General features: G+C 50.2%; 1 long non-coding RNA gene and 1 pseudogene across 2 annotated transcripts; both read left to right on the top strand.

Annotated features, from left to right (window-relative positions):
- Window positions 1–7,979, top strand: part of LOC132807247 (zinc finger protein 721-like) — a 145,380-nt pseudogene extending 137,401 nt beyond the window's left edge.
- A 2,849-nt stretch (window positions 7,980–10,828) lies between these two features.
- On the top strand, window positions 10,829–14,408 carry LOC132807255 (uncharacterized). Of its 2 annotated transcripts, none has more exons than XR_009641941.1 (3): window positions 10,829–11,126; window positions 14,129–14,233; window positions 14,346–14,408. It is a non-coding gene; the product is annotated as an uncharacterized LOC132807255 (long non-coding RNA). The 2 variants fall into 2 exon arrangements; XR_009641940.1 differs by lacking the exon at window positions 10,829–11,126 and adding an exon at window positions 12,022–12,213.
- Window positions 14,409–17,758: the final 3,350 nt, after the last annotated feature.

Below are 17,758 nucleotides of genomic sequence, written 5' to 3'. Positions count from 1 at the left end.
CTACATAGGACAAACAGGAAGACAGCTAACAATCCGCATCCATGAACACCAACTAGCCACGAAACGACACGACCAGCTATCCTTGGTAGCCATACACGCAGATGACAAGCAACATGAATTCGACTTGGACAACACTACTATTATAGGACAAGCCCAAACCGAGAACAGCCAGGGAATTCCTAGAGGCATGGCACTCATCCACAGATTCAATCAATAAACACATCGACCTGGACCCAATATACCGGCCACTGCAGCGGACAGCTGGAACTGACAATCGGAAGCGGCAGAGACAAACCACTATAAATGCCGGAGGAAACAACACAGAAGTGCTTCACAGGAGACTCCCAAGCACTGAGGATGTCACCCAAACGGGACGAAACGTCTGCAACACAAATTCCCAGCTCGGCAAACAGAACCACAACAACGAGCAGCCAAGCTACAAATCTTCTCCAAAACTTGGAATACATAACATGGCTACAACACTATGATATAACTAGAAATAATTATAAATCAAATTTATACAGTCGTAAATAAATACACATTGCATAGTGACACTATGATATATCCCTGTCCAGTATGACTTTTACTGTTCAGTTAAACGAAACTTGAAAGGGCTCAGAAAATGTTTACAAAGATGTTGCCAGGGTTTGAGCTACAGGGAGTGGCTAAATAAGCTGGGGCTGTTTTCCCTCGAGCATCGGAGGCTGAGGGGTGACCTTATTGAGGTTTATAAAATGATGAGGGGCATGGATAGGGTGAATAGACAAGGTCTTTTCCCTGGGGTGGGAGAGTCCAGAACTAGAGGTGAGAGGGGAAAAGACATAAAAAGGACCTAAGGGGCAACTTTGTCAGTCAGAGGGTGGTGAGTGTATGGAATGAGCTGCCAGAGGAAGTGGTGGAGGCTGGGACAATTGCAACATTTAAAAGGCATCTGGATGGGAATATGAATGGGAAGGGTTTGGAGGGACGTGCTGGCACGTCGGACTAGATCAATTTTGGCTATGTGCTCGGCATGCACCAGTTGCACATAGGGTCTCTTTGTGTGCTATACATCTGTATGACTCTCAATGCTGTCCAGGTGAGTCAGTGATGTTATAACAACAACACTGGACCAGCAATCCAGAGGCCCCAGGCAAATAATCTGGGCTCATGGGTCCAAATACCAGTAAAAACAAACATTGGGGAATTTAAATTTTTTTTAAATCTGAATTGAAAACTAGTCTCAGTCATTGAGAGAATGAAACTTTTCTGAAAACCCATTTGATTCAATAACGCTCTTCAGGGAAGGAAACCCGCTAGCATTAACTTGGTGCTGCCTGCATATGATGGCTCACGTGCTTGACTTTTAAAATGCCCCCTAAAGTCTGGCAATCCTCTTGTCTGAAGGGCAGTTAGGGACGAAAACATTGTTGGCCTTGCCAAAAAAAGAAAGCCCACATTCCATGAAGGACTTTATCTCGAATGTGACTTCACATCTGCGAATGGGTCACATCAGAACATCCAGACAAATAAGCACCAAAATGTCTGGTGCTGCAAGAGTACAGCAGGTCAGCCAGCATCTGAGGAGCAGGAGGTTTGATGTTTTGGGCATAACCCCTTGATTAGGAATGTGGGGTGGGCCCAAAAGGACTGAGAGATAAATGGGAGGGATGTGGGACTGGGGGAAGGGAGCTGAGAATGCTATGGGTAGATGAAAGCGGGGGAAGGAGGTGACAGGTCAGAGAGGAGGGTGGAGCAGATAGATGGGAAGGCAGATGGACAGGTGGGACAGTCCCAAGTTCGAGGGTTGTATCTGGGAGTGGGCAGGGGGGGGGGGGGTGTAAATGAGGAAACTGGTGAAATCAATATTGATCCTGTATGGTTGGAGGGTCCCAATGCAGAGGCATTCTTCCTCCAGGTATCAGGTGGCCTAGGACCCTGAAACCACATGGCATCAACATCGAGTTCACCAGTTTCCTCACATTCCCTCCCCCCTCCCACCCCAGCTCCAACCCTCCAACTCAGCACCACCCTCTTGAACTGTCCCACCTGTCCATCTTCCTTCCCACCAATCTGCTCCACCCTGTCGCCATCACCCCCCCCCACCACCAACCTGCATCTACCTTACCCCCAGCCCCACTCCCACCTTCCTATTTATCTCTCAGCACCCTTTCCACCCCCCCTCCCCCTCCGCAATTCCTGATGAAGGACACGAGAGAGACACAGACACACACAGAGACAGAGGGACAGAGACAGCGATCTAGACCAATGCATCCAGCATATGCACCTTTCCTGAGTTCACCTCCTTTCACTTCACTTCCTACAAACCAACAGTTTAAGCCCAAAATGAGAAAAGAAATGGAATAGGAGGGGTGAGAAGAGAGGGTGCTGTACTCACAGAGGTTGGTGCAGTCTGGGGTAACACTCAATCTTCATTCAGAGAGAGAGAGAGCAGCAGGAGCTCATGATCCAACTTCCGCATTCAGACAATGAGGGGATGCTCTGATTGGTAGGAGGACCAGCCTTCCTTCCGGTCCTCCAAGGCTTCCCATTGGTCATGCCTCCCCGTGTCAAGGTTAAGGGAGGGGCACGTGAGGGTAGTGGAGGAGAGAGGTCACGTGGGCGTCACAAAGACCAGTGCCGCCGCGTGACGCACGGCGCGGTGGACCAATGGGAAAGGCTGGAACGCCGCACGGGCGGGCGGTCCGTCAAATCAACGCGCGGCCTCTGTGACGACGGCGGTCCCTCGATTCACGTGACCGGTTGCTCCTGCACATGCGCCGTTGCGGGGGGGTTAAGGGGAGCTGATGTTGTGTTGGTCTGGAGGGTCCCTGTGGCCAGGAAGAGGTGAGTGTGGCTCAGTCAATGAGCATCAGTCAGACCCTGCTGGAGCATGGGGGGAGGGAGGTGGGATATTAGGTACAGCAAGAGTTAAAGAGTGTGTGGGATGGAGATTTACAACTTTTTTAGGTAATAAGTCCCTTTCTGGACAATACTGGGGGATGGGTAATATCAGAAACAGCAGAGTGAGAATTGAAGAAAAGTGTGTGTGTGTGTGTGTGTGTGGGGGTGGGGGGGGTGTGTGTGTCGGGTGGAGATTTGCAACACTTTTTAAAGTTAAAAATCACACAACTCTAGGTTATAGGAGAAAATGAGGTCTGCAGATGCTGGAGATCAGAGCTGAAAATGTGTTGCGGGAAAAGCTCAGCAGGTCAGGCAGCATCCGAGGAACAGGAGAATCGAAGTTTCGGGCATGAGCCCTTCTTCAGGAATGAGGAAAGTGTCCTCATTCTTTCCTCATTCCTGATGAAGGGCTTTTGCCCGAAATGTCGGTTTTTATTTTTTCCCTGCTCCTCGGATGCTGCCTGACCTGCTGTGCTTTTCCAGCACCACACTGATCTCCAGCATCTGCTGTCTTTTTCGCCTGGAGGTTTTACTAGCTACCTGATGAAGGTGCAGAGCTCTGAAAGCTCGAACTTCTAAACAAATCTAATGGACTACAACCTGGTGATGTGATTTTTTTTACCTTTGTACACCCCAGCCCAACACTGGCATCTGCATATTGTAACTTGATTGTTTTAGGGAAGTTCTACAGAAACTAGAATGATCTGTTCTGAATTCCTGTCATGTGTAGGTAGCAATGACTTTTGTAATCCCCTTTTCACAGGATATGAGAAGAGCAGCTTTGCAGGTAGAGCTCCCCAACGGAGTACCATGTGAAGGTCTGACAGAGCCCCTTGATTCGTGGGACAGGAGAGACGTCCCTCTTTCAGTCCAGAAGGGGAAAATTCTTTGAACGTTTTTGTCTGCTTCAGTAGGCTCTTAAAGTATCGTCTTTACCTGAACCACAGGGGCACGTGCCTGAGCCAGTTTGCCCACTGTGGGGAAAGGAAGTCTCAGGAGGCATTCCGCGCGCCATGGAGAAACCGTGGAAGTGTGGGGATTGCGGGAAAGGGTTCCGCTCCCCCTCCGTGCTGGAGATCCACCGCCGTGTCCACACTGGGGAGAGGCCGTTCAGCTGCTCGGTGTGCGGCAAGGGCTTCACCCAGCTGTCTATCCTGCTGACCCACCAGCGTTTCCACACCGGGGAGCGGTCCTTCACCTGCCCCGTCTGCGGCAAGTTCTTCACCCAGTCGTCCACCCTGCTGACCCACCAGCGGGTCCACACCAGGGAGCGGACCTTCACCTGCTCCGTCTGCGGCAAGGGCTTCACCGACTCCTCCCACCTGCTGACCCACCAGCGGGTCCACACCGGGGAGAGGCCGTTCAGCTGCTCGGTCTGTGGCAAGAGCTTTACCCAGTCGTCCAACCTGCTGCGGCACCAGCGGCTCCACACCGGGGAGCGGCCCTTCACCTGCTCCGTCTGCGGCAAGGGCTTCACCGACTCCTCCCACCTGCTGACCCACCAGCGGGTCCACACCGGGGAGAGTCCGTTCAGCTGCTCGGTCTGCGGCAAGAGCTTTACCCAGTCGTCGAACCTGCTGCAGCACCAGCAGGTCCACACCGGAGAGTGGCCCTTCACCTGCTCCGTCTGCGGCAAGGGCTTCGCCCGCTCGTCCGACCTGCTAACCCACCAGCGGGTCCACACCGGGGAGCGGCCGTTCAGCTGCTCCGTCTGCGGCAAGGGCTTCGCCCGCTCGTCCGACCTGCTAACCCACCAGCGGGTCCACACCAGGGAGCGGCCGTTCAGCTGCTCGGTCTGCGGCAAGAGCTTCACCCGCTCGTCCACCCTGCTGCAGCACCAGCGGCTTCACACCGGGGAGCGGCCCTTCACCTGCTCCGTCTGCGGCAAGAGCTTCTCTCACTTGTCCAACCTGCTGACCCACCAGCGGCTCCACACCAGGGAGCGGCCCTTCACCTGCTCTGTCTGCGGCAAGGGCTTCACCCGCTCGTCCGACCTGCTAACCCACCAGCGGCTCCACACCGGGGAGCGGCCGTTCAGCTGCTCGGTCTGCGGCAAGAGCTTCACCCGCTCGTCCACCCTGCTGCAGCACCAGCGGCTTCACACTGGGGAGCGGCCCTTCACCTGCTCCGTCTGCGGCAAGAGCTTCTCTCGCTCGTCCAACCTGCTGACCCACCGCCGGGTCCACACTAGGGAGCGGCCCTTCACCTGCTCCGTCTGCGGCAAGGGCTTCACCCGCTCGTCCGACCTGCTAACCCACCAGCAGGTCCACACCGGGGAGCGGCCCTTCACCTGCTCCGTCTGCGGCAAGGGCTTCACCCACTCGTCCAACCTGCTGACCCACCAGCAGGTCCACACCAGGGAGCGGCCCTTCACCTGCTCCGTCTGCGGCAAGGGCTTCACCCGCTCGTCCGACCTGCTAACCCACCAGCGGGTCCACACCGGGGAGAGGCCGTTCAGCTGCTCGGTCTGCGGCAAGAGCTTTACCCAGTCGTCCAACCTGCTGCGGCACCAGCGGCTTCACACCGGGGAGCGGCCCTTCACCTGCCCCGTCTGCGGGAGGGGCTTCGCTCAGTCCCAGCACCTGCTGCGGCACCAGCGGGGGCACAAGTGACGGGGCCAGCCGCTGTGAGTCACCGCCCAGGGCTGAACCCTGGGTGGGATGGGGGAGGGTCACTGCAGTTGCTGTGCTCTCATCCCCTTGGCATCCAGTGGCTCTGCGAGCCTGCGACTGCGCATTTCCTCCTGAAGTGGAGATGTACAACACAGAAACAGACCCTTCGCTCCAACCCCTCCATATCCTCAACCAGTCAAGTCCCATTTGCCAGCAATTGGCCCTATCCCTCCAAACCTCTCCTTATACAGATACCCAAGTGGATGCCTTTTAAATGTTGCAATTGTACCAGCCTCCACCACTTCCTCTGGCAGCTCATTCCACACGCACACACACCACCCTCTGTGTGAAAAATGTTGCCCCTTAGGACCCTTTTTAAATCTTTCCCCTCTCACCCTAAACCTATGCCCTCTAGTTCTGGCAAAAGACTTTGTCTATCCCTATCCATGCCCCTCATGAATTTATAAACCTCTCTTAAAGTCAACCCTCAGCCTCTGACGTTCCAGGGAAGACAACCCCAGCCTGTTCAGCCTCTCCCTGTAGCTCAAACCCTCCAACCCTGGCAACATCCTTGTCAATCTTTCTGAACCCTTTCAAGTTTTGCAACATCCTTCCGATAGACCAGAAGTGCACATAATACAGAGGAACTTCGATTATCCAGAATTAGATGAACCAGCACGGTGGCTCAGTGGTTAGCGCTGCTACCTCACAGTACCAGGGACCCGGGTTTCATTCCTGCCTCAGGCGACAGACTGTGTGGAGTTTGCACATTCTCCCCGCGTCTGCGTGGGTTTCCTCCTAGTGCTCCGGTTCCGTCCCACAGTCCAAAGATGTGCAGGTCAGGGTGAATTGGCCATGCTAAATTGCCCGTCGTGTTAGGTATATTAGTCAGAGGGAAATGGGTCTGGGTGGGTTACTCTTCGGAGGCTCAGTGTGGACTGGTTGGGCCTGTTTCCACACTAAGGGATCTAATCGTCAAGCGACTGAAATACACCCTGCATGTGTCCTTTGGATAATCGAGGTTCCTGTGTATTCCAAAAGTGGCCTAACCAACGTCCTGTCCAGACCCCAACCCCTATACTCAGTGCTTTGGCCAATAAAGTGATCTGCAGAATCTGCGGGACTTGCTTAATCCTGGGAGGTAAATCACGTGTTTCTCCTTCTCTTGCAGGTGGATCCAAGATTTCACTCTCTGTCCCATTGAGTCTCCAGTCAGGTCCTTCAGCTCAACTGGTCTCTCTCAGTATTTCTGACCCATGTGAGCCTCTACGCACCTCCCCTTCACTTGCTCACACTTGATTTCCCTTACAGCAGCATTCCCTTCAGTTCCTTTCTCCCTGACGTCTGTATCCAGCTTCTCCTTAAATGCCGTCCACCTCAACCTGCTACTGTGGGGGTCATTCCCGCTGCAGACAGAGGTCTCTCCTTGTAACCTCTTCAAAAGATTTACTGCTGACTTCCCCCTTCAGTCTTTTCCATTTCTGGGTCTCCCCGCTGTTGCGAAACTTGGAAGAGTTCAGAAAAGATTTACAAGGATGTTGCCAGGGTTGGAGGATCTGAGCTACAGGGAGAGGCTGAACAGGCTGGGGCTGTTTTCCCTGGAGCGTCGGAGGCTGAGGGATGACCTTAGAGGTTTACAAAATTATGACTGGCATGGATAGGATAAATAGGCAAAGTCTTTTCCCTGGGGTTGGGGAATCCAGAACTAGAGGGCATAGGTTTAGGGTGAGAAGGGAAGATATAAAAGAGACCTACAGGGCAACTTTTTCATACAGAAGGTGGTGTGTGTATGGAATGAGCTGCCAGAGGATGTGGTGGAGGCTGGTACAATTGCAACATTTAAGAGGCATTTGGATGGGTATATGAATAGGAAGGGTTTGGAGGGATATGGGCCGGGTGCTGGCAGGTGGGACTAGATTGGATTGGGATATTTGGTCGGTATGGACGGGTTAGACCGAAGGGTCTGTTTCCGTGCTGTACATCTCTTGACAAAGCCTTGTCTGAGGGTGAAATGTTGTCATTCCCGTTGATGCGGGTGGTCCCCTGTCTGTTGTCCTTTTTGTTTCCTTTCTCGGAAAGGACGTCGCGGACGTGGGCAGCGTTCCCGAGCCCCGCTCCGGAGCGGGCTGTTCCGTCCTCTTCCAGCCCCCGGGAGAAGGGGCAGCTTGAGTGCATTGGGAGAGTGGGCCATTCACCGGGAGGGTGCCAATGGGACGGGAGAGCGGTACCAGTAATGGGGCGAGGGGGAGATGCCTCAGACCGCCAGAAACACTGGGGCAGCTGCTCGCGTGCTCCTTTTGGATCTCACAGCACAGGGAGGCCATTCATCTGATTACCTCCCCGTCTCTGTCTCTCTGGCTCTGTCTCTCTCTCTCTCTCTCTCTGCGTCTGTCTGTCTCTCTGAGGTGACAGCGGATTCCAGCATATTGCTGCTTGCTGGGTAAACCTGTTTTTCCTCTGTTTTCCCCCTCTCTCTCTTGCTCAAACCCCTGAACTTCAGGCCGCCCCTGACCTTGTCACTATCAGTGAATAGGGAACAGCTTTTCTTCCTCCACCTTATCTGAACCTATCACAATCTTCCCCACTTTCACCAGTTGTATCTGTGTGTGACCCTCTCTTTCTGTGTCTCTTTCTCTCCTAAGCCCCCTCCCTCACCACATCCCATTTACCCACCCCCTCCTGTCATGCTCCCACTTTCAAACGGTCTCGTTGTGTTTTCACTGCCTCTTCCCCATCGTTTCCGTCAAGCACCTCATCTCACGCTTAGAACCCCTGCAGTGTAGGAGCAGGCCCTTCAGCCCATCCAATTCACACCAACCCTCCCTCACCCAGACCTCTGCCCGTAACCCTGCAATTCCCATTGACTAACCCACCTAGCCTACACTATGGGTAATTTAGCACGGCCAATGCACCCTAACCTGCACATCCCCAAACACTATGTAATTTAGCACGGCCAGTCCACCCAAACCTGCACATCCCTGGATACTATAGGACAATTTAGCCTGGCCAATCCTACACTAAGGGTGGATTGGCCATGCTAAATTACCCATAGTACCCAGGGATGTGTAGGTTAGGGTAGATTGGCCATGCTAAATTACCCAATCCAACACATCCCTGGGTACTGTTAGGATAAAATAGGTCAAGGGAGGGTGGAGCTATAGCTGCTGTTTGGGGAATCGAAACTGTTGCTTACGTGGCCAGCTCAGCTGCCAACGCCCAAATGAGCTCAATAACAGGAAACGCCTAGCAAACGCGAAATGTCCTAATAAGGCAATGCTTAGTAGCTCCGTGAAGCTCTGCTTAGCAAAGAGTATATCAGGAGCAGATTTGGGAGGGGAAGGCAGAACGCGCCTTCTCCAGTGAATGCATGGTGATTCACTGTATCAGCTACGATTCTGCAATAAAGCCTGCTTGTGCCAAACAATTGAGCGTCTGTTGTCTCTCCTCCTAAAACGAACATGCAAGGACAGATTCCGGCCTAACAGTACTATGGGTAATTTAGCATGGCCAATCCACCCTCACCTACACATCCCTAGGTACTATGGGTAATTTAGCCTGACCAATCCACCCTAACCTACACATCTCTGAGCACTATGGGTAATTTAGCATAGCCAATCCACCCTCACCTACGCATCTTTGGATTGTGGGAGGAAGCCAGAGCACCCGGAGAAAACCCTCGCAGACGCAGGCTGGAAATGTGCAAACTCCATACGGACAGTCACCCCCGAGGCTGGAATTGAACCCGGGTCCCTTGGCGCAGTGACCACTGAGCAACCCCTATTAATCCGCCTGCGTTAAGATCCTTTTGTCACCTGGATGAATGTTACAGGGGGGAGCGGGGTTTACGTCTTCTCTGAGCTGAGAGAGGACACAGGAGATGCTCCTCATCATGCTTTCATGTGTCACATTGCATAATTCTTAGAATTTACATGTAAATGTCTAGTTGGGGTTAGAATTCTTGTAAATGTAGACAAACCGAAACACTTGTTGAGACATTTCACCAAACCCCAAGTAGGCAATTGACATGCCCGTCCCTGAAAAGAGAACCTTTCGTGGGGTCAGAGTTGACATTGAGAATAGCGAAATGAACACTGTCCCCGTCGTGTTTGTATTTTTGCTGACAGAAGGGCAGTTTGCAGTCAGCAGGACCTGTGGGACTAGAGGCTGCGGGCCAGGTCTGCGCTCGGGAGCGTAAATCCCAACGGGAACCAGAGGCGTTGCTAACGTTTAAGCCAGCTGAGTTTAGCAAGAAAAGGCTGCGACCCTGTGCTTGAACTGATCAGCCGAAACTTTGGGCGGAGCCAAGGAGATCTGAAGGCGAAGCTCACGGGAGGGTCTCCTTTCTCAAAAAAACCAGAAAACATGAGGGATACCAGGAAGAATTCCGCTGAATTCCAGAGAGCTGTGGCATGCCGTTGATTTGGTACAATGAGCTTTTAATGTGAACTCTCATGAGGGAGTGCAAACGAACTCGAGTTGAAATGTAGCTCCGTAAAGTGTTGTGTAACAGTCATAGCGTTGACCGTTGTTGAACGTTTTGATGCGGTCCAGTTTTTCTTTTGTTTTTTAAAGATGAGATGATGTTTTGTGGTTTTTGGATGGGTTGGGTACAGAGTGGGAGGTAGGGTGGGCTGGGATCTTCCATGTTGATGGGATTTGACAGTGAATTTTGCTTCGTCAATTATTCAGACTGTGTGCCTGGAGAGAGGGAGGGTCTGACCCTTGGGAAGGGTGCTGGCGGGGTGTGGGCGGGAGGTGAACCTTTGCAATGTCCAATCAGAAGGCTAAGTGTTAAGATAACAAGAGCCGATATTTAGCAGTCGATAAGTGCAACATGTAAGCAGTTTGTTCATATGCAGCTCAAAGGCTGTCCCCAAAGTTAAACTTAGTATGGCGCCTACCCACTCAATCCAGTTACCCACCCCATTTCAGGGTGGATATGTGAACTATCACTAATTTTGGTTCTTCTAATGAATAAAACATTTAAACCTAGCTGTTCAGGAAAGCAAACAAGTTTAAAACTACAGCCATGCTGCAGTTAAACTCAATAGACTTACTCAGAGCAAAATACATGTTCTCTGAACGCAGTTGGAAGTTAACATAGTTGTATTAGGTGTAGAAATATCTGTTTAAATGGAGCGGTGAGCTTTCCCAATGTAGACAGGGCTCCTCGAAACGTGGCAGTGTCCCCCCTGCAGCTGCAGAGCGAGACAGGAGAGTTTGTTTTTGTGAATGAGCAGTTGTAGCGCGAGGTGGCTGTTGCTTGGTGACGGTGAGGCTCCCCCGGCCCCGCCCATCCCCCCGTGCAGACGTCACGCGGGGGTGAAGGCGGTTGGGAGGAGAAGTCGCTCGAGCGGGGAAGCGGCGGCCGTTAGGAAAATGGCGCCGTGCGGCCCGGGGCAGACCCCCGTCACTGGTCACCGCCGCCTTCCTGGCGCAGCTGCTGTGTCACGGCCACACCGGCCGGCTGTACAGCAGGCAGGAGCCGGTGACCATTCTGGAGGCGGATGGGGTTAAGGCCCTGTTTGGGAACTGGTCGGCCGCCTGGGTGGTGGAGTTCTACTGGTCGTGGGGCGGCCCCTGTGTTAACTATGGGGCCACCTGGAAGGTACTGGGCCCGGGAGGTGAAAGGTGAGGCAGGTTGTGGGGGGGACGGAGGGGAAGGAATGTGGGGCCTGTCCTGTCATAGTCACATTTTACACTCACTTTCCATCTGCTTTTACTGGCGCTTGTGCTGTTTACCCCTCACTGTGTTTTAATCCTTGTGCTGTTTGCCCTTTGCTGTTACTTGTGCAATTGCTGAGGGTAGTGTGTAAATACTAGTGAAGGATACTATGCACCAGCATGTATATGTTCCTCAGTTATTGAAGGGGCAGGACCTGTTGAGAACGGTTAGTAAAGCAGGGTGTGCACTAAGCCTTGTTAACATGGATATGTTCATTGGAAAAGTTGACTTTTTATTATTTAGAGTCGTAGAGATTTTCAGCACGGAAACAGATCCCCTCAGTCCAACCTGTCCACGCCAACCAGATATCCTACATTAATCTAGTCCCCATTGCCAGCACTATATCCCTCTACGCCATTCCTATTCATATACCCATCCAGATACTTTTTAAAGGCTGTAATTATACTGGCCTCCTCCACTTCCTCTGGCAGCTCATTCCATACACACACCACCCTCTGCATGGAAACATTGCCCTTCAGGTATCTTTTATATCTTTGTGGCCTCACCCTAAACCTATGTCCTCTAGTTGTGAAGGTCACCCCAACACAGAGGAAAAGACTTAAAAACATTGAGCAGCCAAACAAATGCAAAAGCAATCAAATATCAAGCCACATGGGGGAAAAAATATCGCTCTGCCCTTTTTGATCTCCAATAGACATTTGGAAACTGAAAATCTGTCAATAACACCAGCATTGCTACAGAGCATATTGTGTACACTCCTCGGTGTCAACAAGCAGGGCACATGTTTGCTAATGTCATCAAAACATTGGGCGTGTTCCTCATTGTCGGCAGAAAAGGGGCAAAACCTACTTTTGATGGACAAATAAGGCTCACTGGAGGACCGGAAGGAGACTTGTCCTCCTGCCATTTGGAGGTCCCCTATTGGTGAACGCGGAAGTTGGGCCATGAGGTTCTGAAGTTCCTGCCCCTCCCCTCTCTCAATGAAGATTGAGCTTCACTCAGACTGCAGCTTCCTTCCTCTGTCCAACATCTGTGAGTACAGCATTCTCTTTTCTCACCCCCTTTTCCATTTACATTTCATTCTGGGGTTCAATTGTTGACTTGGAGCAACTGAAAGGAATGGGAGTGAATCCAGTGAGGGGACAGACTCTGGAAAAATTAGTCCAAGCCTTTGTCTCAATTGACAAAATAGACAGGCAGGAGACTGGACGAATGCAGCAAGCCAGGCAGTATCAGTAGGTGGAAGAGTTGAGGTATCTGGTGGAACCCTTGTTCAGGATTGGGGGTGGGAATAGGGAGAGCTGTGGAACAAGGGTGTGCTGGGGGCAGGGTGATGAAGTGAGGATAGGTGGAGACAGGTAGAAGGTACAATAGACAATAGGTGCAGGAGTCAGCTCTTCTGCCCTTTGAGCCAGCACCACCATTCATTTTGATCGTGGCTGATCATCCTCAATCAGTATCCTGTTCCTGCCTTATCCCCATAACCTGGTTGGTGAATGGGAGGAAGGAATCTAGTTGGCAGGGAAGAGTGGAAAGGGCTGGGAAGTGAGTTGGGGGATGGGATGGGAGATTATTTGAAATTGGAGAACTCAGTGTCGAGTCCTCCGGGCTGTGGACTGCTCAGACAAGATGAGGTTTTATTCCTCCAATTTGTCAGAAGGGGAGTGGGAAGGGGCATTAAAATGGGTGGAGACTGGGAAGTCCGCTCAGCCTCTGTGGACCTGGCTGTGATGCTCGGCAAACCATTCCCCAAGTTTACGCTCGGTCTTCCTGACGTAGAGAAGACCATAACTGGCAAAGCACAGTGGGTCGAGCAGTAGGACAGTCGTAGTTTGAGGCACAAGCTCTTCATCAGGAATGATGCATGGATGTTCAGAGGGGCATCAGCGTCCTTCTGTGCCAGTTGTCAGACAGGTGCAGCAGGCAATGAGCAAGGCAAGTGGCATATTAGCAAGAGGAATTAAGTTCAGAAGTGGGAATGTCTTCCAGCAGTTAGGAGGTCATAGAATATATTCAAGGCTGAGTTCACGTGATTTTTATGTGGATGCTTGTGGGGGAAGGCAAAAAAATGGTTGTAAGACCAGTATCCAGTTTTAAGACCGTTCCAGAGTCAGACAGCACAGAAACAGACCCTTCAGTACAACTAGTCAATGCTGACTATGTTCTCAAACTAAACCAGTCCCACCTGGCAGTGTTTTGGCCCATATCCCTCCAAACCTTTCCTATTCATGACGTTACTGTACCTGCATCCACCACATCCTCTAGACATTTAGTCCTCACGTGAACTACTGTGTAAAAAGAAAAAAATTGTGCCCTTCAAGTCTTTTTAAAATCCTTCTCCTGTCACCGTCAAAGTTTGCTCCCTAATCTTGAAACCCCAACCCTAGGGGAAGGACACCCTTTGTTCACCTCATCTCTCCCCTCATGATTTTATAAACGTTGATAAGGTCACATCTCCACTTCCAATGCTCCAGTGAAAAAGTCCCAGCCCATCCAGCTAGATGAAGGTAGAATCCTGTCCCTTAGGATTCCCTCCAACAATGTGCCCACCACTGATGTCAGGCACACTGATCTATAGTTCCCTGGCTTGTCCTTACCACCCTTCTTAAACAGTGGCACCACGTTAGCCAACCTCCAGTCTTCTGGCACCTCACCTGACATGCACAGTATGCTCTATGGAGATGCTGTTTTTGATGGATTTAAAGTGTCCAAATGCCACAATTTCTCCCCCACTCACTTGACATAACCGTGCAGGCTCCTCGCTATTTGATGTTCATGTTACTTAGAACCCTCATGATCATATCAATCTCAATGAGGTCACCCCTCAACCTCCTGTGCTCCAGTGAAGACAGTTTCAGCTTCTCCTTATAACTCAAACCCTCCAGTCCTGGCAACATCCTGGTAAATCTTTACTGGACTCTCTGTAATAGTATTCTTCCTATTACAGGGCCACCAGAAGCCTTCTCAGTACTCTACAAGTGACTTCACCAACATCCTGTACACCTTCAACATGATGTCCCAACTCCTTTGTTCAATGGTGTGAACAATTAAGGTAAGTGTGCTGAATGTTTAACATCAATCTACATTTGTCAATATATCATATCAGTTGCATGACACTGTGACCTTTTGCTCTTAACTCTGCGTCTTCTGATCCTGCTCCACAGCTACCCGATGAAGGAGCAGCGCACTGAAAGCTAGTGCTTCCAAATAAATCTGTTGGACTATAACCCACTGTTGTGATTTTTCAACCTTGTCCCACCTAGTCCAACAGCAGCACCTCCACCTCCTTTCTAATGAACACAGCCCATACCTCCCGGTGCTGCCAGTAAACTGCCGATGAAATGATGCAGTGCCTGCACTCCTGAAAAGTTTATAATTTCTAACGAAACCAGCTACTCATTCACTGCTCCATCTGATACACGACTTTGGAAACTTAGTGCAGGAGGCTGCAAGAAATGAGCAGCTTTAAAACAAAAACCGCTTGGAGCTTTCAATGAGAGCCTGAGCCCAGCAGTACGTTCTGGTTACCTTTATTGTGGCCCAACATTGTTACAGCTGCAGATGCCCCCAGCAAAAGGGCAGAGAAAGAATAGCTGTGTATTAGACAGCTCAACAACAGGGGGAGGTGCACGGGGCAGGGCAAGGCCAACAGCAGGCCCCCGCACTACGCCTGCGTTGCCTTGCACAGTTTACAAAAATCCCTTCCCCTTCAGAGACTCCCCACAGTGTAGAAGCAGGCCACTCGACCCAAAGACTACACACCGATCCTCCAAAGGGTAACCCACCATGCAATTCCCCTACCCCATTGCTCAACATTTTCCCCTGACTAATGCACCTAACCTGCACATCCCTGGGCACTATGGGTATTTCAGTACTGTCAATCCACCTGAACCTGGACAACTCGTATATGCCAACCAGATATCCCAACCCAATCTAGTCCCACCTGCCAGCACGGGGCCCATATCCCCCCAGTTGCCTTTTAAATGTTGCAATTGTATCAGCCTCCACCACTTCCTCTGGCAGCTCATTCCATACACGTACCACCCTCTAAATGAGAAGGTTGCCCCTTAGGTCTCTTTCATATCTTTCCCCTCTCACCCTAAACCTATGCCCTGTAGTTCTGGACTCTCCCATCCCATAGAAAAGACTTTGTCTGTCTATCCTATCCATGCCCCTCATGATTTTATAAACCTCTATAAGGTCACCCCTCAGCCTCTGACGCTCCAGGGAAAATAGCCCCAGCCTGTTCTGTCTCTCCCTATAGCTCAAATCCTCCAGTCTTGGCGACATCCTTGTAAATCTTTTTAGATTAGATTAGATTACTTAGTGTGGAAACAGGCCCTTCGCCCAACAAGTCCACACCGACCTGCCGACGCGTATATCACCCAGACCCATACTCCGGGGGTTTGCAAGGACTGCCACAAACACTACGTAGGACAAACAGGAAGAAAGTTAGCCACCAGGATACACGCACACCAGCTAGCCAGAAAAAGACACGATCTTCTATCCCTTGTCGCCCAACATACGGATGAAAGAAAACACCACTTCGACTGGGACAACATCTATCCTGGGACAGGCTAAGCAAAGACATGCCAGAGAATTCCTAGAGGCCTGGCACTCCAATCACAACACCATAAACAAACACATAGATCTAGATACCATCTATCAACCCCTCAGAAAATGAACAGGAAATGACATCACCACAAACCCCAGGAACCCCATCCAGGCCAAACATATAAATCGAAAGCAGGAGACAACAGCTTCGCTTCAGTTGGAGGTCGCCACTGATGATGTTCCCGAACCAGGTAATGAAACGTCTGGATATCAAACCTACAGCTCAGCGAGCAAACCTACACCCTAATCCTCAACCTGAGCTACAAACCTTGCAAAGTTGAATGTATTTGCAAACATCATGCTGCAAATACAAACCCACCCCCATGGATGATCTATCTCGTGTGTGCACGAGATAGAGAAACAGTCTATTTCCATGCTGTTTATCTTTATTTGATAACCGTTGCTTTATTTCTGTTGGTGTAAATGTTGTTGTAATTCATAGCTGGATCCTCATAGGTGTAAGGGTGACAGAATTCCTCAAGTAGGGCATTGGAAGATTCCTGGGAGACCCCTATTTCTGGTTTACTTCCTCATGAACAAACATTAAGCACGTGTATCTATTTATTTACGATTTTGTTTTATTTTTCTTGTTTGATTCCCTGCTATGACTACACCTTGTATTAGGATAGTTGACAGGCTGGGAGATTGTGGCTTGGGTCTTGATTGAATATTTTATCGTTCCAGAAGTTATAAAAGGCGGGGTCAAAGCTTTAGCAGAAATCTAGCAGAGCTGAGAACAGACCGACATCTTAGTCTGTGGGAACAGGGAGATCAACAGAGGATAGAGAAATCAGGTCCTGAAACCAGACCACCCTGTGATCAGTGCTTTGATTAGAGGCATCCTTCTACATCAGTCAATGCCAGTTGTCAGACAGGTGCAGCAAGGCAAGCGGTATATTAGCAGGCTGAACTGAGATTAGAAATGGGGATGTCTTCCTGCAGTTAGGGAGTCATTGAATTTATTCAAGGCTGAGTTCATCTGATTTTTGAACAACAAAGTGTGGATTTTTATGTTGTGTGGATGAGGTGTGTTTTTTTGTGGTTTATGTTTTGGATACAGGAAGAGTAGACATTTTTAAAGTGGAAGGCAAGAAAATGGTTTTAAGACCACGACAGAACAGTTATGGTCAGACAGCACAGAAACAGACCCTTCAGTCCAACTATTCCATGCTGACTATGTTCTCAAACTAAACTAGTGCCACTTGCCAGTGTTTGGCCCATATACATCCACACCTTCCCTATTCATGTACTTATCCACATGAATTTTAAACGTTGCATCTGAACATGCATCCACCACTTCCTCTTTACATTCACTCAATACATGAAACACTCTGTTATAAACAAACTTTTCCCAATTCTGTCCATTCCATGGATTCATTCTCTTTCCTTTCAGTTGCTGCAAGTCATAAATTGAAGCCCAGAATGAAATAAATGGAAAAGGAGTTGTGAAGAGAGTACCCTACTCACAGATGGTTGACACAGTAAGGAGGGTGGAGTCTGGAGCAAACCCGAAATGTCGATTTTCCTGCTCCTCGGATGCTGCCTGACCTGCAGTACTTTGCCAGCACCACTCTAATCTTGACCCTGATCTCCAGCATCTGCAGTTCTAACTTTCTCCTGTAAGAAATCAGCAGTTTTAAACCAAAAACCTGTTGCAGTTTAAAGCTCTCATTGAGAGTATGAGCTCAGTGTGAAGTTCAGGTAATCTTTATTGTGACCCAACTTTGTTACAGCTTCAGAATCTCCCAGCAGAAAGGTGTAGAAAAAGTAGCAATTTTTTAAAAAAAGCTCAAGGTCAAAGTGCAACTCCTCACTTTCTTCATTATTGGTCACCACTGAGTTGTCCCTTTGTAATTGGATCCTTGATATCGCCTTAACCTGGAGGAAGTATTGCCTCACTCAGCAATTTCAACCTGTATCCAAGTAAGTTGGATGAGCAGCATAGAGTCAACCAGACTATTGT

This window comes from Hemiscyllium ocellatum (assembly GCF_020745735.1).
Source record: "Hemiscyllium ocellatum isolate sHemOce1 chromosome 27 unlocalized genomic scaffold, sHemOce1.pat.X.cur. SUPER_27_unloc_11, whole genome shotgun sequence".
Classification (NCBI taxonomy): domain Eukaryota; kingdom Metazoa; phylum Chordata; class Chondrichthyes; order Orectolobiformes; family Hemiscylliidae; genus Hemiscyllium; species Hemiscyllium ocellatum.
The sequence above is the reverse complement of the archived record's forward strand: the minus strand, read 5'-3'. Positions and strand labels throughout refer to the sequence as shown.